The following is a 23,955-nucleotide window of genomic DNA, read 5'->3' as shown; positions in this document are numbered from 1 at the left end:
CAGTTTTGCTCTCATCTGGAAGGGCACATGGCAAGCACGGCATCATCCGCTAGCTTTCTTTCCTGGCTTCCTGTTTCATGCAGCCCCCCGGAAGGTGTTTTACTTCTTCATTTCCAAAGGTCGCTGGCTTGTGGACTCTCTGCTTCATGGTGCTGCAGCAATCTCTGTTCTCTCTGAATCTTTCTTCTTCTTCTCCAAAATGTTTCCTCTTTTATAAGACTCCAGAAACTAACCAAGACCCACCCAAATGGATGGAGACATGCCTCCAGCTAATCCGTTTTCAGAACCACTCTTGATTAAATCACATCTCCAGGAAGATGATCCAATTACAGTTTCAAACATGCAATACTGAATAGGGATTAGAAGAAATGGCTGCCTTTACAAAATGGGATTAGGATTAAAACATGGGCAGCAGCCGAGCCACCCGACCTCCCTACCCCCTCTCTTTCTCCGCCGGCCCGCCGCGCGGCGCACGCGCCCCGCAGCAGCCGAGCCGCCCGACCTCCCTACCCCCTCTCTTTCTCCGCCGGCCCGCCGCGCGGCGCACGCGCCCCGCAGCAGCCGAGCCGCCCGACCTCCCTACCCCCTCTCTTTCTCCGCCGGCCCGCCGCGCGGCGCACGCGCCCCGCAGCAGCCGAGCCGCCCGACCTCCCTACCCCCTCTCTTTCTCCGCCGGCGCACGCGCCCCGCAGCAGCCGAGCCGCCCGACCTCCCTACCCCCTCTCTTTCTCCGCCGGCCCGCCGCGCGGCGCACGCGCCCCGCAGCAGCCGAGCCGCCCGACCTCCCTACCCCCCTCCTCCCCCTCCTGCTCCGGCTGCTCTCCAACCAACACGGTGCCCTCTTCCCCCGCCTTCACCGTGCTCCTCCGCCACCAGCCTCGACAGCCTTGCCGCCCTCACCTTTCCTCCTCCAGAACAACTACTGGGGGAGTGGAGATAATACAGAGCAGCTCCCGGAGCCACGAGGGAGATTAAAGGGACAGCGTACCCCATCCTGGAACGGCTGACTATCTGGGAGAACCAGCTCCGGTGAGATCACCAAGGGGCACGGGCTTTCCTGGGTGGGACAGCAAGCGACCGGAGTCCCTCCCTTCCACCTTCCCAGGCCAGCTGGTAGAATTGGACAGGCGGTCCCCTTAGGCCGCGGCGGCTGGTGCCCCCACCACACGAGGCCCCCCGGAACAACTGAGATAGTTGGGTCGGAAATCCCCAGACTGCGGAGAACAGTGACCGGGGGATCCCTTCCAAACACGTGACTCCCCCGTCGGCTGGGAACAGTGCACTCTCCCGGGCTGCGACAGCTGGCGCCCTCCCGCCACGCTTGGTGCCCCGGGCCGACTAGCTAATTTGGCCGGACGCTCTCCTGTGCTGCGACAGCCGGCGACCCTCCCCGCGTTTGGAACCCCGGGCCGGCTGGCATTCTTCCAAGACACTTCGGTTGCCGAACCTCCCCTACGGCGAGAGTTTTCCAGAGTTGAGGGACCCACAGCAACTTTCGCTGGTGGAACCCACAGACAGGCGTGTGCCACGTGCGCCACCTACTGGGCAGGATAGAAAGAACAGAACCGAGAGACTGCGCAGAAAAATCTTTCAACCTGTGGGGTCGAACACCCGGGGAAATCTGACTAAATGCCCAGACGCCAGCAGAAGATAACAGATCACGCTCAGAAAATTGAACATATGGCCCAGTCAAACGAAGAAACCAATAGTTCAAATGAGATACAGGAGCTGAAACAACTAATGCTGAATATACGAACAGAAATGGAAAACCTCTTCAAAAACGAAATCGATAAATTGAGGGAGGACATGAAGAAGACATGGGCTGAACATAAAGAAGAAATAGAAAAACTGAAAAAACAAATCACAGAACTTATGGAAGTGAAAGATAAAGTAGAAAAGATGGAAAAAACAATGGATACCTACAATGACAGATTTAAAGAAACAGAAGATAGAATTAGTGATTTGGAGGATGAAACATCTGAACTCCAAAAAGAAACAGAAACTATCCGGAAAAGAATGGAAAAATTTGAACAAGGTATCAGGGAACTCAAGGACAATGTGAACCGTACAAATATACGTGTAGTGGGTATCCCAGAAGGAGAAGAGAAGGGAAAAGGAGGAGAAAAACTAATGGAAGAAATTATCACTGAAAATTTCCCAACTCTTATGAAAGACCTAAAATTACAGATCCAAGAAGTGCAGCGCACCCCAAAGAGATTAGATACAAATAGGCGTTCCCCAAGACACTTACTAGTTAGAATGTCAGAGGTCAAAGAGAAAGAGAGGATCTTGAAGGCAGCGAGAGAAAAACAATCCGTCACATACAAGGGAAACCCAATAAGACTATGTGTAGATTTCTCAGCAGAAACCATGGAAGCTAGAAGACAGTGGGATGATATATTTAAGTTACTAAAAGAGAAAAACTGCCAGCCAAGACTCCTATATCCAGCAAAATTGTCCTTCAAAAATGAGGGAGAAATTAAAACATTCTCAGACAAAAAGTCACTAAGAGAATTTGTGACCAAGAGACCAGCTTTGCAAGAAATACTAAAGGAAGCACTAGAGTCAGATACAAAAAGACAGAAGAGAGAGACATGGAGAAAAGTGTAGAAAGAAGGAAAGACAGATATGATATATATAATACAAAAGGCAAAATGGTAGAGGAAAATATTATCCAAACAGTAATAACTCTAAATGTCAATGGACTGAATTCCCCAATTAAAAGACATAGACTGGCAGAATGGATTAAAAAACAGGATCCTTCTATATGCTGTCTACAGGAAACACATCTTAGACCCAAAGATAAATATAGGTTGAAAGTGAAAGGTTGGGAAAAGATATTTCATGCAAACAACAACCAGAAAAGAGCAGGAGTGGCTATACTAATATCCAACAAATTAGACTTCAAATGTAAAGCAGTTAAAAGAGACAAAGAAGGACACTATATACTAATAAAAGGAACAATTAAACAAGAAGACATAACAATCATAAATATTTACGCACCGAACCAGAATGCCCCAAAATACGTGAGGAATACACTGCAAACACTGAAAAGGGAAATAGACACATATACCATAATAGTTGGAGACTTCAATTCACCACTCTCATCAATGAACAGAACATCTACACAGAGGATCAATAAAGAAATAGAGAACCTGAATATTACTATAAATGAACTTGACTTAACAGACATTTATAGGACATTACATCCCACAACAGCAGGATACACCTTTTTCTCAAGTGCTCATGGATCATTCTCAAAGATAGACCATATGCTGGGTCACAAAGCAAGTCTTAACAAATTTAAAAAGATTGAAATCATACACAACACTTTCTCGGATCATAAAGGAATGAAGTTGGAAATCAATAATAGGCGGAGTGCCAGAAAATTCATAAATACATGGAGGCTCAACAACACACTCTTAAACAACAAGTGGGTCAAAGAAGAAATTGCAAGAGAAATTAGTAAATACCTAGAGGCAAATGAAAATGAAGACACAACATATCAAAACTTATGGGACGCAGCAAAGGCAGTGCTAAGAGGGAAATTTATTGCCCTAAATGCCTTTATCAGAAAAGAAGAAAAGGCAAAAATGCAGGAATTAACTGTCCACTTGGAAGAACTGGAGAAAGAACAGCAAACTAATCCCAAAGCAAGCAAAAGGAAAGAAATAACAAAGATTAGAGCAGAAATAAATGAAATTGAAAACATGAAAACAATAGAGAAAATCAATAAGACCAGAAGTTGGTTCTATGAGAAAATCAACAAGATTGATGGGCCCTTAGCAAGATTGACAAAAAGAAGAAGAGAGAGGATGCAAATAAATAAGATTAGAAATGAAAGAGGAGACATAACTACTGACCTCACAGAAATAAAGGAGGTAATAACAGGATACTATGAACAACTTTACGCTAATAAATACAACAATTTAGAAGAAATGGACAGGTTCCTGGAAAGACAGGAACAACCAACTTTGACTCAAGAAGAAATAGACGACCTCAACAAACCAATCACAAGTAAAGAGATTGAATTAGTTATTCAAAACCTCCCTAAAAAGAAAAGTCCAGGACCAGACGGCTTCACATGTGAATTCTATCAAACATTCCAGAAAGAATTAGTACCTACTCTCCTCAAACTCTTCAACATAATCGAAGTGGAGGGAAAACTACCTAATTCATTCTATGAAGCCAACATCACCCTCATACCAAAACCAGGCAAAGATATTACAAAAAAAGAAAACTACAGACCAATCTCTCTAATGAATACAGATGCAAAAATCCTCAATAAAATTCTAGCAAATCGTATCCAACAACACATTAAAAGAATTATACATCATGACCAAGTAGGATTCATCCCAGGTATGCAAGGATGGTTCAACATAAGAAAATCAATTAATGTAATACACCATATCAACAAATCAAAGCAGAAAAATCACATGATCATCTCAATTGATGCAGAGAAGGCATTTGACAAGATTCAACATCCTTTCCTGCTGAAAACACTTCAAAAGATAGGAATACAAGGGAACTTCCTTAAAATGATAGAGGGAATATATGAAAAACCCACAGCTAATATCATCCTCAATGGGGAAAAATTGAAAACTTTCCCCCTAAGATCAGGAACAAGACAAGGATGTCCACTATCACCACTATTATTCAACATTGTGTTGGAAGTTCTAGCCAGAGCAATTAGGCAAGAAAAAGAAATACAAGGCATCAAAATTGGAAAGGAAGAAGTAAAACTATCACTGTTTGCAGACGATATGATACTATATGTAGAAAACCCAGAAAAATCCACAACAAAATTACTAGAGCTAATAAATGAGTACAGCAAAGTAGCAGGCTACAAGATCAACATTCAAAAATCTGTAGCTTTTCTATACACTAGTAATGAACAAGCTGAGGTAGAAATCAAGAAACGAATCCCATTTACAATTGCAACTAAAAGAATAAAATACCTAGGAATAAATTTAACCAAAGAGACAAAAAACCTATATAAAGAAAACTACAAAAAACTGTTAAAAGAAATCACAGAAGACCTAAATAGATGGAAGGGCGTACCGTGTTCATGGATTGGAAGACTAAATATAGTTAAGATGTCAATCCTACCTAAATTGATTTACAGATTCAATGCAATACCAATCAAAATCCCAACAACATATTTTTCAGAAATAGAAAAACCAATAAGCAAATTTATCTGGAAGGGCAGGGTACCCCGAATTGCTAAAAACATCTTGAGGAAAAAAAACGAAGCTGGAGGTCTCGCGATGCCTGACTTTAAGGCATATTATGAAGCCACAGTGGTCAAAACAGCATGGTATTGGCATAAAGATAGATATATCGACCAATGGAATCGAATAGAGTGCTCAGATATAGACCCTCTCATCTATGGACATTTGATCTTTGATAAGGCAGTCAAGCCAACTCACCTGGGACAGAGCAGTCTCTTCAATAAATGGTGCCTAGAGAACTGGATATCCATATGCAAAAGAATGAAAGAAGACCCATGTCTCACACCCTATACAAAAGTTAACTCAAAATGGATCAAAGATCTAAACATTAGGTCTAAGACCATAAAACAGTTAGAGGAAAATGTTGGGAGATATCTTATGGATCTTACAACTGGAGGTGGTTTTATGGACCTTAAACCTAAAGCAAGAACACTGAAGAAGGAAATAAATAAATGGGAGCTTCTCAAAATTAAACACTTTTGTGCATCAGAGAACTTCATCAAGAAAGTAGAAAGACAGCCTACACAATGGGAGACAATATTTGGAAATGACATATCAGATAAGGGTCTAGTATCCAGAATTTATAAAGAGATTATTCAACTCAACAACAAAAAGACAGCCAACCCAATTACAAAATGGGAAAAAGACTTAAACAGACACCTACCAGAAGAAGAAATACGGATGGCCAAGAGGCACATGAAGAGATGCTCAATGTCCCTGGCCATTAGAGAAATGCAAATCAAAACCACAATGAGATATCATCTCACACCCACCAGAATGGCCATTATCAACAAAACAGAAAACGACAAGTGCTGGAGAGGATGCGGAGAAAGAGGCACACTTATTCACTGTTGGTGGGAATGTCAAAGGGTGCAACCACTGTGGAAGGCAGTTTGGCGGTTCCTCAAAAAGCTGAATATAGAATTGCCATACGACCCAGCAATACCATTGCTAGGTATCTACTCAAAGGACTTAAGGGCAAAGACACAAACGGACATTTGCACACCAATGTTTATAGCAGCGTTATTTACAATTGCAAAGAGATGGAAACAGCCAAAATCTCCATCAACAGAAGAGTGGCTAAACAAACTGTGGTATATACATACGATGGAATATTATGCAGCTTTAAGACAAGATAAACTTGTGAACCATGTAATAACATGGATGGACCTAGAGAATATTATGCTGAGTGAATCCAGCCAAAAACTAAAGGACAAATACTGTATGGTCCCACTGTTGTGAACGGACATTCGAGAATAAACTTGAAATATGTCATTGGTAACAGAGTTCAGCAGGAGTTAGAAACAGGGTAAGACAATGGGTAATTGAAGCTGAAGGGATACAGATTGTGCAACAGGACTAGATACAAAAACTCAAAAATGGACAGCACAATAATACCTAATTGTAAAGTAATCATGTTAAAATACTGAATGAAGCTGCATCTGAGCTATAGGGTTTTTTTTTGTTTTTGTTTGCTTGTTGGTTTGTTTGTTGTTGTTGTTTTTTACTATTACTACTACTTTTATTTCTTTTCTTTATATTAACATTTTATATCTTTTTCTGTTGTGTTGCTAGTTCCTCTAAACTGATGCAAATGTACTAAGAAACAATGATCATGCATCTATGTGATGATGTTAAGAATTACTGAGTACATATGTAGAATGGTATGATTTCTAAATGTTGTGTTAATTTCTTTTTTTTCTTTCCGTTAATAAAAAAAAAAAAAAAAAAAAAAAAACATGGCTTTTCTAGGGGACATGCATCTTTTCAAACCAGCACAGACCCTATAATCCTCCAGCTCTCACAGGTTCCCTTTTCATGTGGACCAGGGGAAGCCACCCTGAACATCACTGGGTGGGGCATAATACTCCTTATAATGCTGGATGGGTGCTAAGTCCTCAAGCAGCACCAGGAGGGACCATTAATGGTGTGTCCCCATCGCACTGGTGGAGATGCGGTGGTCCATGAAGCAAGTCCACCAGAAGCCACTGCGTACATACGTCTCACTGCTCTGAAGATGTCTTCTCTCACTGTCTCCCTACGCAGAACACTCCTTAGCACTGAATCCTGGGCTGGCAATCTAAGCTTCCATCATCCTCTGAGCGGCAACAGCCCCCAAAGACTCCTGAAAGCATTAGAACCAGAGGTTGGAAAGGACCCAACTCCAAAAGACCATCCAGTGGGCCACTAAGTCAAATCCTTCCTCTCATTTTATCTCATTTATTCTAAAACCACGAGGGACTTCAGCATGGGGCTGACAACATGCTGTGGCTTCACAAAGCCCTGCACTGACAGGTTATACCCACTCTAACCTAAAGCCCCCTAAAGCTGAGGTGGTCCCTCCTGCATTTCCATGGAGCCTGGTCTGCAAGAAAGGAGAAGGTACCAAAGGCATCAGAAAGCAAACCCAAGCTGTAGCAAGGAACCAGGCCTGCCACGCTTTCTCCTGTCCCTGCTGTCAGTCATAGCCCAAGTTAACCTTGTCTGGGGGGGGGGAGGAAAGATGCTAGAGATGCATTTATTTTATAATTAACAAAGAACAAGGGAGCCTTTTCAAAAGTCTTGGAGGTCCCTGGATTCTAGCCAGGTCGTGATTACAGTGCATGCTTATTCCTAAGTGCCCAGAGAAAGAAGTCATCATTGAATCCAGAGGATTGCACAAAAAGCAAGTTGTCCCCAGTCTATCTTATCCAGTGTGGCAGAGAGCTGCTGTAAAATCAGAGGAGGCCCACAGATGACTCATCCAGCTGGGGGAAGGTAAACACATTATTGTCTTTCACTTTTTTTCAACCGTGGTGCTTCGGTCTGTTTGCATCAGTGAGACGGGTAACGTTTTAATTAGGATGCTCGCTTGTCTTCATTTTTCAAGTGAAGGGGGGAGGATGGTGGTGTTTGGAAAATTGAATGCATAACTCCTGCGGTTGTAAGTGCGTACAACTAATCAAGGAGAGTGTGTATATTAGAGAGAGAAGCAGGGGCGGGGGGAGAAAGGGAAAGGAGGGAAGGAGGGAGGCTGAGGAAGATGGATGAGAACTGAAGGATAAAGAGAAGAAAGGAAGTGACTGAGATCTGCCTGGCAGTGTGTGTTTCTGAGAATGAAAGAGGCACAGAGAGGGAGAAACAGCAACTGAAGGGCTGTGTTTGTATATTGGCCAGGAGGACCAGAGGGAGCCGGGCAGGGAGGTGACAGCAAGACTGGACATTTGTGTGTGTGAGAAACAGTTGGATGGAGAGAAAGGGGGGGGATAAGGAAGTGATGCCAGGGCTGTGTGTGTGTGTGTGTGTGTGTGTATGTATGTGTGTGTGTGCAGGGGAGAGAGAGAGAGAGAGACAGGGAGAGACAGAGACAGAGAGAGGGAGGGAGGGAAAAGCAGGGAAAGGGAGACAGAGAAGGGTACGGGGAGAGAGAGGAAGTGAGAAAAAAGGGAGAGGGATAGAGGAAGAAAGAGAACAACGTAAAAGCAGAGAGAAGAAGAAAAAGTAGAAAGCGTACATGAGGGAGAAAGCAAGAATGCTCACAGGGTTTGGGAGATGGGTTATGTGCTTCAAGGAAGGCATTTAGTTTAATGTATGCCATCTTTTCTATTTAAGCTGTATATTGTTTTCAGTGTAAAATAATGCACAGATATTAAAACGGGAAAACATATTCAATTGAAAAGAGAACAAAATCATCTGTAAACTTACCGCCCAAGAGCAAAAGAAGCAGGTTTTGCATTTTTAAAATACAGTTGTAAATCCTAGGTAATGGGACTTCTGAGTTCACTGGTGAGATTTCCCTGTGATAACTTACATTAAGCATTTACCAAAGGGCTTAACCAACAGCGAGCATGCAATAAATGTTGGTTTTCACTGTGGTTGGTTCTTGCTGTCTGTTGGTCTGCACTTTTCTGAGGAAGAAGATTTTCCCAAGGAATTTCTCAGGTTCATTCACAAGGTCACCCAAATAAAGACGGAGAGTAACGAATTATGAAATTCCTTCCTTTACTAGGAACAGAAAACGCCAAGCTTCCACGTTCCCACAGCCTGTGCTGTGGCGGTTTCATTTGGGTGAGGATAATAAATGGATGCTTCTCGTTGGGACTCCGTGAGGGATGGGTCTCATGGTCACCTCAAGGACTGGCAGCCCATTCTTATTAGGAGAATACCCACTCGCCTTCCTAACTTCAGTTACTAGAACTGCAAATCTACTATTTTCAAGACGGTGCGTAGCCACAAATGACTTCATACTGTCACAATACATGAAGGATGCTTTGCCTGGGTAATAAAATTGCTGGCTCACAACCTCAAAAACAGGGGGACATTTCTCCATTGTCCCCTCTAGCCCTTGATATGGGAAAGAAGATCAAAGCCAGCCTGAATTTTATTACTTTTACTATGTAATAATTTTTAAATCATCTTAAATGACTGTATACTTAGCATTTTTTTCTTCCCTTGTACTTATACTCCATTAACGAGGCAAGGAGCTCTGTGCACTTTTATTTTTGCCTATGATAAGCAGCATTCTTTCAACCTGAACCTCGGTTGGCTCAGGAAAGTTATTCTTTTTTTTTTTGCATGTTGTATGGTGGGATCACATTTCATTATTTTTCCATGTGACTATCCCATTATCGCAACAGCATTCATTGGATTTTTGTGTGTTTAGTTTTGCTTGTTTGTTTGTTTTGGGGCAAGTGCACGGACTGGGAATCGAACCCAGGTCTCCCACATGGCAGGCGAGAATGCTACCACTGAACTACCCTTGCACCCCCCTATTTATTTATTTTTTTGATGATTAATTCTCAAAACTGTTGCGGATTTTCCTTTGGAACATCTCTAATTATAGAGAGACTTTGACCGTCTTTCATATCTATAACCTCTTTTTTCTCAAACTCTCTCTCTCTCACTCTCGCTCTCTCGTTTTTACTTATTTTTACCTCCTATGTTACCCTGAGACTTTCAGGAGAAATTCTCAATTTGCCATCCTCATTATGATTACATTTTCTTGATGCCAATTCCTCTCTTTATTTCTTCTGCTATAGCTTTTAATTTGGGGCATCATCTAGCACAAAGATAATGGACATGAGCTTCTCGTCTGCCCCAAATCCTTCCATCTCGTTCCACAACAATTTTGTTCGGTCCAGGTGGCTCAGATGGAGTTGGCTACCCTGTCCCCAGGTCCCAGAGCGTGGCCATGGATTGGTCTGGATGAGCAGAGTGCACACCCCCTGAAACTGGCTTAGATATGACTGATCTGCGATAAGTCAACCAGAATCCTGGAACATTTGCTTGAAAGATCAGGAAAGGTTTCACTCTCCTCCAGGTAATTAAGCCAGAAGGCTTATGCAAGTTGGGAGCTGCCGAGAGCCATTTTGCCTTCATATGGCAACAGCCTGCCAAGAATCAAGGAAAGGAAAGGCAAAAAGAGGGAGAGGGAGAGGGAGAGGGAGACCAACCTTAATACATCCCTGGAGTGCCTTAACCCTGGTTTGCCTGAATACAGTTTATACACAATGAGCCAGGACATTCTTCTCTTTTGTTTAAGTTAAGCTGAGTTGGCTTCCTCTACCCTACTACTGCAAAGAGTTCATACAAGGATAATAGTCCTGTTGAACTGCAATGGGATTTTCTCATGTCCCTACTGGCTGGTTCTTCCAGATTCCCTAATGAAAAACCATGAGAAAAGTTACAAAACCCATCATATTTATTAGAAATCTTCTTCCTAACTCTGCCCCTACTGAAACCTTTTAATTTTGTGTGGATTGTACCTCCCAAGATGCATCACAGCATCACCCATCTTGCCCCTTTTCCTGTTTTCTGGAACTGACAGGAAAAGGTCAGGGGAGCCTAAAATATCTCTCCTGGAGAAAGGATGGATGCCCAGTTTGTACTGGTTGCTGGAAATTATGATACCTCAGTTCAGAAACAGTTCCTGAGATAAAACTGAATGTCATTCTTACATTCGTTAATAGCACAGCTTTGATGTCCACTGACATTTTGTAATCCGTTTCCAATAACTCTGCAATGAGCAGATATTCCTCCAAGATTCTTATAGTAGATTGACTCACCACCTCAGCATACAGGAGTTGGTGAGTGGCTGTACCTTTATGTGACTTCACAGGAGTTATGATGGAAGGTTGGAAGGAGCAGCACCAGGGGCTATTAGCCCGACAGCATTTAATGTCAGAAGCTTTGCCATCTTTTCTCTCTTTTGGTATACAGTTAATTTTTACACACGTTTTTGCTATAATAATTTAGGGGGCTAAGACGAATAAATGTGTGTGGGTGATGTATTGAAAATCCATTAAAGGCTATTTATTAAAGCATTGTTTTATTTATTGTGGTGGTTTGAAGTTAAATGTACCCCCAAAAAACATGATCTTAAATTTAATCCATCCCTGTGGGCATGAACCCTTTGTAAGTAGGACCTTTTGATGAGGTTACATCAGTTAAAGGTACAGCCCACCTCAGTCAGAATGGGTCTTAATCCTTGTGGTAGTTAGGTTCAGATGTCAACTTGGCCAGGTAAGGCACCTAGTTCTATTGCTGTGTACATGAGCCAATGGCATGTGAATCTTATCTGTTGCTGATTACATCTGCAGTCAGCTAGAAGGTGTGCTTGCTGCAATGAATGATGTTTGATTTAATTGGCTGGAAGCTTAAATGAGAAGAGTTCAACATAGCACAGCCCAAGCAGCTCAGCATACCTCATCTCAGTACTCACAGCTCAGCCCAGGCCTTTGGAGATGCAGAAAGGAATCACCTCAGGGAAAGTTGTTGGAACCCAGAGGCCTGGAGAGAAGGCCAGCAGAGATCACCCTGTGCCTTCCCACGTAAGAAAGAACCTCAGTTGAAAGTTAGCTGCCTTTCCTCTGAAAAACTACACGTTTTTAACAAAATAAATCCCCCTTTATTAAAAGTCAATCCATCTCTGTTGTGTTGCATTTTGGGCAGCTAGCAAACTAGAACAATTCTATTACTGGAGTCCTCCTTAAAAGAATGAAATTTAGACGGAGGGAGGGGAAAGTTACAGAAGCAAGAAGGTGAAATTTGATGGAACTTGGAAGACAAAGGAGTGACCAGGAGACATCACCATGGGTTTTGCCATGTGGTAGAGGAGCCAAGGATCACCAACAGTCAGCCCCTGAATGCCAGTCCTTTGGGAGAATGCATCATCTTGACATCTTGGTTTGGACTTTCACTTAGCTTCAAAACTGTAAGTTAATAAATCACCATTGTTTAAGTCAACCCATTTCATATTTGCTCAAGTAGTCTAGGAAATAAAAACTTTCATCATTATTACCTTTGTAACCATTATTATCAGAAGTAGCACATTTTGGCATCAGGACCCTTACATTCCCTGTACTGTCTGCCAGATGGTCTCAGGGTTCATTTCCTCATTTCATTCAGCTCTTTTTTTAAAGATATCACCTCCTCAGAGAAGATTTCATCTCACAAGTACACCTTCTCCATCATTCTCTATTATCCCCTAACTTTGCTTTGTTTTATTCTTGGTTATCATATTTATCTCCACTTGGCCTTTAGATATTTGTTTGTCTATTTATGTATTGCCTATCTCTCCTCTCTAGAATATAAGCTCTAGGAGAGAAAGACTGCCTGTTTTATTACTTGCAATTTAAAAAATTACTCTTGTTCACTGGTTTTTACTTTATGAAATGCACATACATGCACAAACATACACATTTATTGAGTGTTTACTAAGTACCATGCACTGCTCTAAGCACTCTGTATGCATTCATTCAGTTAATCTGCAGGAAATCCCTGTGAGATAAATGTCTTTAGTATTCCCATTCTCAGAAGAGAAAATCAAGGCCGAGGCAGATTAATTAAGTTGCTTGTGGTTATGAAAATAACAAATGTCAGAACTGGGATTCGAGCCTTTTCAGGTCTGGATCCAGAGCCTGCTCTTAATCCCCTCATCAAGTTCAAGACAATCCTATGGGGAAAGTTCTCGTATTATCCCATTTACCAGTGTTGACAACAAAGCCCATGGAAATGAGGGAACACACTAAGATCAGTCTGCTGAGAATCTATGCTCAGATGGCTGGATTCTAGGACCTGATTTCTCAGTTAATGTGCTGGCCCCTTTCTAGCTCCTTTGTTCCCTGTTTGGTTTGCTAAAGTTGACAAAATGCAGTATGTCAGAAATGGATTAATTTTTATAATGGGGATTTATTAATTAACAATCTTACAGTTTTAAGGCTGTGAAAATGTCCAAATCAAGTCATTATCAAGATGATATCTGGACTCTGAAGATAAGCTGCTGGTGGTCTGTGACTCCTCTGTAAACCTCCTCAGCTAAATATTCAAGCTCATCACTTTCAAATTCTGCCTTTCATCCAAAATCAGAACTCGATTTTGCCAAATTCTCTGCTACTTTAAAACAAGGATGACCTTTCTTCCAGTTGGTGAGAAACATTCATCATTTCTGTCAAAGGCCTCATCAGAAGTACCTTCAGCATCTACATTTCTACCAGAATATTTCTACTACTTCAGTCTCTTCAAAGCAACCTAGGTCTTTTCTATCAGGCACCTCATAATTTTTCCAGAATCTTCCCCTTATCCATTTAAAAAGCTGTTCCAGTATTTCTGGTATTTGTAATCTTGGCACCCCACTCCTGGCACCAAAATCTGATTCAGTTTGCTAAAGGTGATGAAATGCAATATATCAGAAATGGGTTGGCTTTTAACAATAGGAATTTATTAACTTACAAGCTTAGAGTTTTGAAGCCATGAAAATGTCAAAATCAAAGCATCCAAGGATGATGCCTTCTCAAAATCTGGCTACCAGCAACCTTCAGCTCCTCTGATACATGGTGTCTGCTGTCCTTCTCTCCTGGGTTTCTTGCTTTCAGATTCTGGCTTTTCCTTCTCTCTTAGCTTCTGTGGGCCTTTTTCCTGTGATTTCTTTCTGTCTTTTATTCTCTTATAAAGGACTCCAGTGATAAAACCCACCTTGAATGAGATGTGATTAATTTAACTGCAATTTTTGAATGAGACACATCACATCTCAACCTAAATTAAAATCCTATCTACCATAAGATCCTACTTCCAATGGGTCCACACCACATGAATGGATTAGCTTTAAGAACATGCTCTTTCCTGGGGTTCATAAAAATTCAAATTATCACATTCCCCTTAACAGTTTTCCTTATCTTCATTTCATAGATGAAGAAACTGAGGCTTAGAGGGGTTAAAAGACAGTGTCAAGGTCACATAATTAGCAACTGACAACAAGTTTTATTGTACTGTCTCATTTCCCTTCTGTTTGAGTCCTGAGGTATCTCTATGTTAGAGCATGAGGGGGTATTTTAGACCAATTATCTTCTTTCTTGGGAGAACCAATCCTCAGTGACATGAAATGACTTGTCCAAGGCCATTCGGATAGTGAGCTTCAGAAACATTAAATGCAGAAACCTGATAATGGCCTTCTTTCCAAATCACACCTTCTCAGAACCCAGTCAGGGTCCCCCAAAATAGTGTGCACTCATGGCATGCATCCTAAGAATAATCTCTTTATTCTAGATGAATTTTGAAGTGAGATAACAGTTAACTCTTCTGTCAGATCCTGCACCCTGTGGTTCAAACACTAGTTTTTTTAAGACTCATTTATCCTCAGGATCGTCTCTTTGGAAATCAGTGGTGTTAGAAGATGCCCTAATACTTTGTAGGTGCATTCCACCCTAGGGCTTCTCCCACTTCTATCTGGAGGATTAAAATGTCTACCTAGTTCAAAGACAAGGGCTAGGATGCTAATAGGTAGAGATCTGGGTGAGAAATATGGAATTAAAAATTGTTAACTTTAATGAGAAAGTGCCCCTTCTACTTTTGGGATCTCACTGTGTGAGACAGTTTCCCTAAAGTCTTAACTAGCTGATGATGTGGTAAAATGAGATGGGGACTGTTCCTATGTGAGAAGAGACTCCCCACTCTGGGATGTTGGGATAGGGAAGTATGATCCAGGCAGGGGGAAAGTTCCCGAGTGCCCACCTATACTCTTAGGATAAGTAGTCCAGCAAACTTATGGGTGGCCTAGTCTAACTTTCCATTCCATTTGCTGAAATGTCCTCTAAGCACATTTCCAGCTGGAATCAACTACAGAGGTAAGCAGATGGTCTAGGATTTGGAATTTGAAGTCTACTGGCAAAATATGGTTTCATCTCCTTAAGAATGAATGAGCAAATAGCTTGGTCCCAACCCAATGCTGCCCTGTTGGTTGTCAACCGTGGGAGCCATTGTCTGATGGTTCCCCTTCTCACTGACATCACTGGGAGTTGAGACCCCCACTGCAACACCTCACACAAATGAATGCATGCAGAACTCTGAGTTCATTGGATTTAAGAGCAAATTAGAGAGTGTACATACCTCTGAAGGGAAGGAGAGAAGGCATCCAGCCTATGCTATCTTCCTTGTCCTTTTCCCCCCAGCCCCATAGCTGTGGTTTCCAATATTGCTTTGGGGTGTCATCCAATCACCAGCTCCCCAAGTCTTTCCAGGTGGGGCATGGGCACCTTAGACAACAGCTGTTCCCTTTACTGTTTGTTGACATGATTAATTAGAGATCATTCTCAGTCAATGTTTCAGAACAAGAAAGATGCTTAGAGGTCATCTAAGCCAACCCTCTCATTGTATTATAGAGAAAGTTTGGCCCTAAGAAGAAGTTTAATGGTGCAAGTCAACGTCTCCTGACTTTCAAGCTTTTATTTTCTTTTTATGGCACCCTTTCCTATTATTATTATTCCTTAATTATTTAGCTTCTGCAAAACATCAAAGTAGATGGGATCATGTATTGTCTCTTTTCTTCTCAATTCTGCATCTTTTAGACAGCCGAAAGCCTCTTTCCCACTATTGTTTTGGATAAGCTTCCTGCGACAAGAATGGGCTTGATTCCATTTAGCGCTGTAAAGCTCGCTTCCACCACCAGAGCACGTCTTGTCAGTGCCCCGGAATTAGGGGATGGAATTCCAGATGGAGCTGGACAAGAAGATGGCCATTTCTGGGTCACCCAGCTGCCCGATGCCCTCGGGTGGCCGCAGCAGCGGGGAGGGTAACCTAGTTTGCTTAGGAAATATTGCAGATGTCCCAGTTTATCAGATGCAGTCCTAGAAAAGTATTGGCACTGCCCTGTTTCGACAGCTCACGCAGTTAAACCTGACAAAGCCCCACCACTCCTTCGGCCTGATACACACACATGCCTGCAGCCCTGGCTCAACCTTCAGGCCTGCCTGAGTTTGCCTCTAGTCTCTTATTTCCTTTGGGGTGATCCCTAGTGTGGATTAAAGATATTCTGGCTTGTTTGAGGCTGTCCCTGAGAATGATGGCACATTTCTCAGGAACATTTTCAGACCTTATTGGGTAAGGTAAGGAGCCAGTAGCTAGGTCTTCAGGGTTAGAGGGGTCAAAAGGCTGGCAAGACCAGCTAACTAGTCACTGAAAACATGTATTAAAGACAAGACAATAAATCCACAGTGATCAGTTGGTATGGCTGTGTGGAGCAGAACTGGTAATGTGGAAAGTTCTGGGCAGAGCCAGGAAAATGGGGAAAGTCTTACGGACCAGGTAGGTAGGAGCTGTGAGCTTCTTCCTTGGTTGTGCTACCAATCAGTCATGTCACTTTGCGTAACTCATGCCACCTCTTTGAGCTTCAGCTTCCTCATTAGTAAACTAAGAGCACCTAACCAGGATAGTTGGGTTCTTGCTAATAGTTTGAGATTTCAAAGTAAACCTAGAAGCCATATGTTATAGGTTGAATCACACCCCTCAAAAGCCATGCTTAAGTTCTTATTCCTGGTCCCATGAATGTGAACTTATTTGGAAGTAGGGTCTTTGAAGATGTGATTAATTAAGATGAAGAAAAGCTGGATTAGGCTGAGCCCTAATCCAGTATCCCAGGGGCCCTTTTAAGAAGACAAGATTTGGACACAGAGACAGACGTGAGAGAGGAGACCATGGGAAAATGGAGGAGGTGATGGGATGCAGCAAACAGCCAAAAAACAGCTAGGATTGCTGGCAAGCACCAGAAGCTAGAAGACGCAAAGAAGAATTGTCTCCTACGGGGTTCAGAAGGGGCATGGTCCTACCTACCAACACCTTGATTTGAGACTTATACCCTCAAAACACAAGACAACACTTTTCTGCTGTTTTTAGACACCCAGTTGTGGTACTCAGTTAGGAAACAAAGACACCCATACCTCACAGGTCTCCAGACTGTAGCTCCAGATTCTCCAACTTGAACCCACAGAGGTTTGCTGAGAATCCCAGGTAGGGCTAGGAGGTAGGGGAAGAAAGGATGGGTAACAGCTGGCCTCCATGCTCCTGATCAGGGACATGACAGGAAGTGTTCTCCTGCACCTGCTCCCACACACACTACCCATGGGTATTTAATGATTTGGGGAAAATAAAAAGAGCTTCTCTTCACCAAGAAGCTCAACCCTATTTTCCAGCAAGCAACTTGTGGACAGAGCCTCTGTCTGTTTTAGTGCGTCCCCAGTGTCTTGCACAGGCTCCAATGCTCAGGAGTTGTTGAAGGATTATTCACGGGATGAATAAGTAAATGTGAGTTTCTTCCTTTTCCTTCCATGCCAAAGACAATACACAGATAGGACTTACCTCTTAAGGGCTGGGGCTGGGGGGAAAGAAGAGTGCCACAGATGGGGAAGGAATCCAGGAACCTGATCTGAAAGAGTTCCTCTGTATTATGGACCCCAGATTTGGTAAGCCTATGTGTCCCAGCCTCACGCATTCACCCAAATCTTAGAGAAGATGAAAACCCTGTACCGAAGCTGAGACAAGCTACAGATGGAAAGTGAAGGCAGATTTCCAAGAGATGATGGGCCAAGAACTTAGAAATGTGGATCTTCTTGGGTTATCATTTCCAGGAAATGGGGCTGCATATATTGCCCTGAATTGTCAAGGGGTCCCTCAATTGTCTTACTTGAAATAGTTCTCCTTCTGTCCTTGGCATTCTGGGATCTAGGATCCAGATCTCAGGCTGCAATAAAAAGTAAACGAAAAATGGCTGAATTTTGTGGTTTGTAAATGATATCTCAAGGAACTCTCTAAAGCTAAACTTAGGTCTATGGGTCAGGGGACTAAATCCATGCCTGGACAGCTTTAAGGAAAGGGCAGGTGAAAGGAAAGGTCTGTAGGAAAGAGTTGATTGATCCATGGAGCAGCCATGTGTTGGGCCAGGAGAGTAAAGTCACAGGTTCAAGTCCCAAGTTGGCCACTAGCCAGTTGTGACCTTGAGTGATCCTTTCTCTCTGTCTCAGGTTCCTCATTAGTGAAATAAAGATGGCTGGATGTGATGAGCTGCAGCTTTCTATTATTCTTTGGTTTGGGAATTATTTTAAGATAAGCTAATGAAATTTAGATAAAATTAGAACTATGTGAGTTTGAAAGAACTCACCGTGTTCTCGGTGACAGAATAAGGAACAGAACAGAATTCCAAGTTCCTTTGTGAACTTTCTTGATGAAGAGCTTTTGAAACTTTTGGTCCTATGGGCATCAGTAGGAAAGACCGGTTAAACTGACCTGAATTATTTTTTCCAAAATAATAATGTCAGTGAGTCACTTCAGCCCTCATTTTTCCTCAATCTTTTAAATGGTCCCTCAAATCTAAAGAAAACTTAAAAATTGCCCTCTAAAATAAGCATTCTTTTGACCTTTCCCCCAATTTACCTTTTAAAGAATGGATGCAATGTCACATCTTTACTAGAAGCCTGAAAATCTTTGATGAACATAATCTAATAGAAACCTGGCAGTTTACATTTCAACCAGCCCATTTATATATATATACAGTGTTTTCCCATAAAATGGAATAAACATGCTGGGCTGGTAACCCTGAGATTTATTGCAAATTAACCAACAATTGGATTTTTAATTCTACTGTGCCTAAAAAGGAACTTATGGGAATATCTTAAGTCTTGAGCTCCGATACCAAAAATGTCTTGTACTGGGCTAACCTACCGAGAGATACTATTTATCTCTGGACAGAAACAGATAATAATAATAATAATAATAATAATAATAATAATAATAAAACAAAACAGCAATTTGAAGGCGCTTCAGAAAGATGAAAAGAAGAAAGAGACTGGGGGGTTGCACCCTTGAAAGAAGGGAGCCAGGCTTGTTGAGACACACATTTATACTTTTATATTTATACTGCTTTTATTCTAAGGAAACGCCCCAGTCCACATGGCAGAAGGCTGTTGGAATTCAAGCAGAAACCAAAAGATATTGGGCCAACTCAGAGGATGGAGTTTGGGACTTGTAGAGTGGCTGGGAATTGAGAGAGGAGCTCCTAAAAATGGGGGAGCCAAAGAAGGTGGAGCCTCCAAAATCTATATATGGACTTCCCATAATCGTTAGCAAAGGATTTGAACAGAGGTTTAAGCTGCTGCCCACATCAGGGGAGACCAAATTTGGAGACTAAGTCCCAACAACTTAGAGAACTTGGTACACATTTCAGACCTTTAATGTAACCTCAGAAAAGCCATGACTTAAAGACTATATATCAGAACTAAGGTATTTGACTTAGTGCTAATAGCAAAAATGAAAAAGACCAGTTCTAACAAAGTATAAACCAATTTTCCACAAGTCTATGGTGACACACTGATATCTAACTATTTCTAGAACAAGAAACAACACTCATCAGAAAATTATAGCAGAATCCAAGTTCTCTGCAACATGTCATCCACAATAACCAGGATGTAATGAAAAATTAGACATGCAAAGAAATGCACGAAATGTGACCCATAATTAAGAGGAAAAATCAGTCAAGAGAAGCAAATTCAGAAATGATCAGGATTTGGGAATAACAAAGTAGGACTTTACAATAATTATGATAAATATGTAAAAAAAAATCTTCAGGGAAAATGTTATATAATGCATGAAGAGATAAGACACTTCAGGAGATAAAAGGAAACTGTTAAAAAGAACCAAAAGGAGTCTAAGTCTGTACCTGGAGACAATGGGAGTGGGGGATTAGAGAGGAGAAAATCTTCGAAATAGATATGAGACTGAAGTTTTTAAACACAGAGCTGAGACTTATAAAACAAAAGTGAGAGTCATGTTGGAGAAATTGGTACGGGACTAACCTTCCTGATTTGAATAACTATAAAGCTGGATGAAATATATGAGACATCTGGTTTGAGTCACAGGGAAATGTACAATATGTGTTTCACCATTCCCCAGGTGTTCTGCCTCTAAGCACTTACCAGACCGTGATGGAGGGATGTTGGAACCCAGAGCTGGGTAAGTGGCTGGATAATATTTCAGGGCTATTGCAGTGGCTGGAGTTTTCAGAACAGAATATAAGAGAAAGAGGAGAAACATGTAGAAGGAGCTCTATAATATACATGGAAGTGACCTTAAGCTTTTTGGTCAAATGACAGAGCAAGACTTAAGGAAGCCTGGTGGAGTACAGTTGCTTGGAAGCTAGAAGCTGACCAGAAACTCTTGAAGTTGCACAGTACTAGGAGATGAGTTTCTGACCAGGCAGAATACAGACTTTGTTCGCTGAACTAAAGAGACCACAGGCTCAAGGCATCAGACTATTCTAGCTCTAAAACTGAAACCTACTCTAGACTTACCCTAATAAAGATTTGAAACAAGCTTCAAAACAATCCTGCTATTCCACCAGCACATAACATGCCTGCCCGCCTGAAACTCAACAAGAAGACAAAATCCAAACCTTTACAACCTATCATTGGGAATGTCCAGCATACAAATAAAAATTACTGGACATGTAATGTGACTCATAAGCAGGGGGAAAAAACCCAGTTAATTGAAGCAGACATAAAAAGATCCAGATGTTGGAACTATTAAAAAGGATTTTAAAGCAGCTACTACATATATGTTAAAATGCTACAGGAAAATACGATATTTATAAATGAATAGATAGCAAATCTCAGCAGAGAAAAGAAAATGATTAAAAAAGAATCAAATAGAAATTCTGGAACTGACAAGAACAATATCTAAAAATGGAAAATAAAATAATAGATGTGCTTAACAGCAGATTGGAGATGGCAGAAGAATGTGTCAATGAATTTGAAGATAGATCACTGAAAGTTATCTGATCTGAAAAAAAGAAGCAAAAGCTTAAAAACTAATGAATCTCAGTAACTGTGTAACAATTCCAAGAAATCTATTATTTGGAATCGACATTCCAGGAGTGGAGGGATAGAGAATAGTGCAGAAAAAAAACATTTGAAAATGCACTTTCCCAATTTTCTCCAAATCTGCTTGAAAAAAAAAAAGCAGTAACCACAAATACAGGAGATTCAGTGCCCCGAAGCAGGATAAATACAAAGAAAATTATACACTGACACATCATAGTCACACTACTAAAAACCAAAAACTTTAGAAAAAATTTTAATGGAGCCAGGGGAAGGAAAATGACACATTTCATAAAAAGAACAAAGGTAAGGGGGCGGGCCGCGGTGGCTCAGCGGGCAAAGTGCTTGCCTGCTATGCCGGAGGACCTCGGTTCGATTCCCGGCCCCAGCCCATGTAACAAAAACGGAGAAACAGAATACAATAAAACAAGAAAATGTTTAAAAATGTTTCCCTTTCTTCCTTCCTTCTATCCTTCCTTCCTTCTCTCTGTCTTTCCTTTAAAAAAAAAAAAAAAGAACAACGGTAAGATTGACAGCTGACTTTGAAAGACAATGGGGGCCACAGATAATGTTTAAAATGCTCAAAAGAAACAAAAATGTCAACCTCGAATTCTATCAACAGTAAAAATTGTCTTTCAAAAATGAAGGCAAAAAATTTAACAATTTGAGCAACAAAATAACGTGTATTGGGTTATAGCCCAATGTGTCTAGCAAATATGTATCTATACTGATATAAGAAATGTCTGAATAATTAAATAAATGCAAAAAAGGATAGACAAATCTCCTATGCAGCAACTTCAAAATTTCATATTTGAAATCTATGTGTAAACTCTATCTTTAAGGAGACGGAACATAACTTCCCACTCTTTAAGTTGGGGCTGTGTATAGTGAATTTTTTCCAAAGAGTAATGCATGGAAAAGGGGAAAATAACTACTGTGGAAAACCTTACAAACTCTACCTAAACTAGGTGATCAAGATTAATAGCAACACATTTATCATGGTGAGGAATATACAACTATGTGATGATATAGTAAACCATTGAGTGTGCACAATGTATGGAATGTTTGTATGTCATAAATGTTTGCATGTTAAGTTTTTACAATAAAATATTTTTTTTTAATGAAAAAAAGATTAATGGCAATAGTTAGACTCAGGTTCACAGTTTATAGTCTTGGTTTGATGTGATAAAAATGGCACATTACCTCTGTGGTCTTCATCCCCCAAAACAGATAACCCCAGTCCAATTACAGAACACCATCAAACGCAACCAAATTAAGAGACAATCAACCTCATATCTGATCATTATCCCTCAAAATGGTCAAGAGAAGTTTATTCAAAACAAGAAAGTCTGAGTAATTGTCACAGTCAAAGCAGCATAAGGAGACATGATTATTAAATGTCATGCAGTATCCTGAAGGGATGCCAGAACAGAAAAAGAACATTGTGTAAAAGCCAAGAAAATCTAAATAAACTATGGATTTATCAATATTGATAATAATATATCAATACTGGTTTGTTAATTATAACAGATATACCACACGAATGTAAGATTTAATACTAAGGAAAACTGGCTATGGAATATATAGTATTCTGCATTATCTTTGTAAATATTTTGTAAATCTAAAACTGTTTTAAAGCAAAAAGATTATTTTTTAAAAGATGCTCAAACTTAAAGATAATAAATATTTAGGTAATTTTTAAGTGAAGGTAAAAAAAGCATTTTCCGATAAATACAAGCTAAGAGAATGTATCACCATCAAACATACTCTATAGGAAATTATAAACAAAGATCTTTATCCTAACAGGAATCAATACCAGATAGAAATCTGGATTTACAGGTAAGAAGAACAAACCCTGGGAATGGTAAATATATAGATAAATATAAAGACTATTTGTCTTTTCTTATGTTACGTTCTTTAAATCATTGAAGTAAAAATAAAGCAGTGTATAATGGGGCTCAGAATATATGTAAAATTAATATTTAAATCACCATAAGACAAAGGATGGTAGGTGTATATATGGGATTATACTGTGGTAAAGATCTTAATATCAATTTGTGTTGATAGAAACACACAAAAGTATATTTTAAAAATATTATCTAAATATTTAGATAATAATAATATTTAAATATATCTAAGAGTCCACTAGAAGATACAGAATGGAATACTAAACACAAACAAAGAAAAACACAAACTGAAGATTAACCTAAAAAAAGATAGGGACAGATGAATAAAGGAACAAAAGAACAGAAGGGACAGGTAGAAAATAAATAGCAAGATAGCAGACTTCAATCAATTGTATGAGTAATTATATTAAATATAAGTTAACTAAACACTGCAATTAAAAGGCAGAGATTGTACAATTGTATACAAAAAAAAGATTTACCTATATGCTGTTTATAAAGGATGCATTTTAAATATGAAAATACAGACAGGCTGAAAGTGAAAGGATGGAAAGAGATCTATCATGTAAATCTCAACTTCTTATAAAATATTATTATTTACTAACCCAGAACTCATTCTCATTCTCCTTCTCTTTTGCCTGCCTTTCCTACAGAAGTTGGGAAAGCTAAGCATTCACTTTCTTAATCTCCTACTCAGCTGAAATT

General features: G+C 40.7%; 1 protein-coding gene and 1 long non-coding RNA gene across 4 annotated transcripts in view; both read right to left on the bottom strand.

The window, feature by feature from the left end:
- The window catches only part of SHISA6 (shisa family member 6), a 330,433-nt gene that overhangs the window by 229,573 nt on the left and 76,905 nt on the right, over positions 1–23,955 (bottom strand). The window lies entirely within an intron of this gene.
- Positions 17,419–18,653, bottom strand: LOC143688266 (uncharacterized). Its single transcript, XR_013177922.1, has 3 exons — positions 18,637–18,653; positions 18,163–18,219; positions 17,419–17,495 (listed from the first exon to the last, which is right to left on the bottom strand). It is a non-coding gene; the product is annotated as an uncharacterized LOC143688266 (long non-coding RNA).

This window comes from Tamandua tetradactyla, chromosome 6 (genome assembly GCF_023851605.1).
Source record: "Tamandua tetradactyla isolate mTamTet1 chromosome 6, mTamTet1.pri, whole genome shotgun sequence".
NCBI classification, from domain to species: domain Eukaryota; kingdom Metazoa; phylum Chordata; class Mammalia; order Pilosa; family Myrmecophagidae; genus Tamandua; species Tamandua tetradactyla.
The sequence above is the reverse complement of the archived record's forward strand: the minus strand, read 5'-3'. Positions and strand labels throughout refer to the sequence as shown.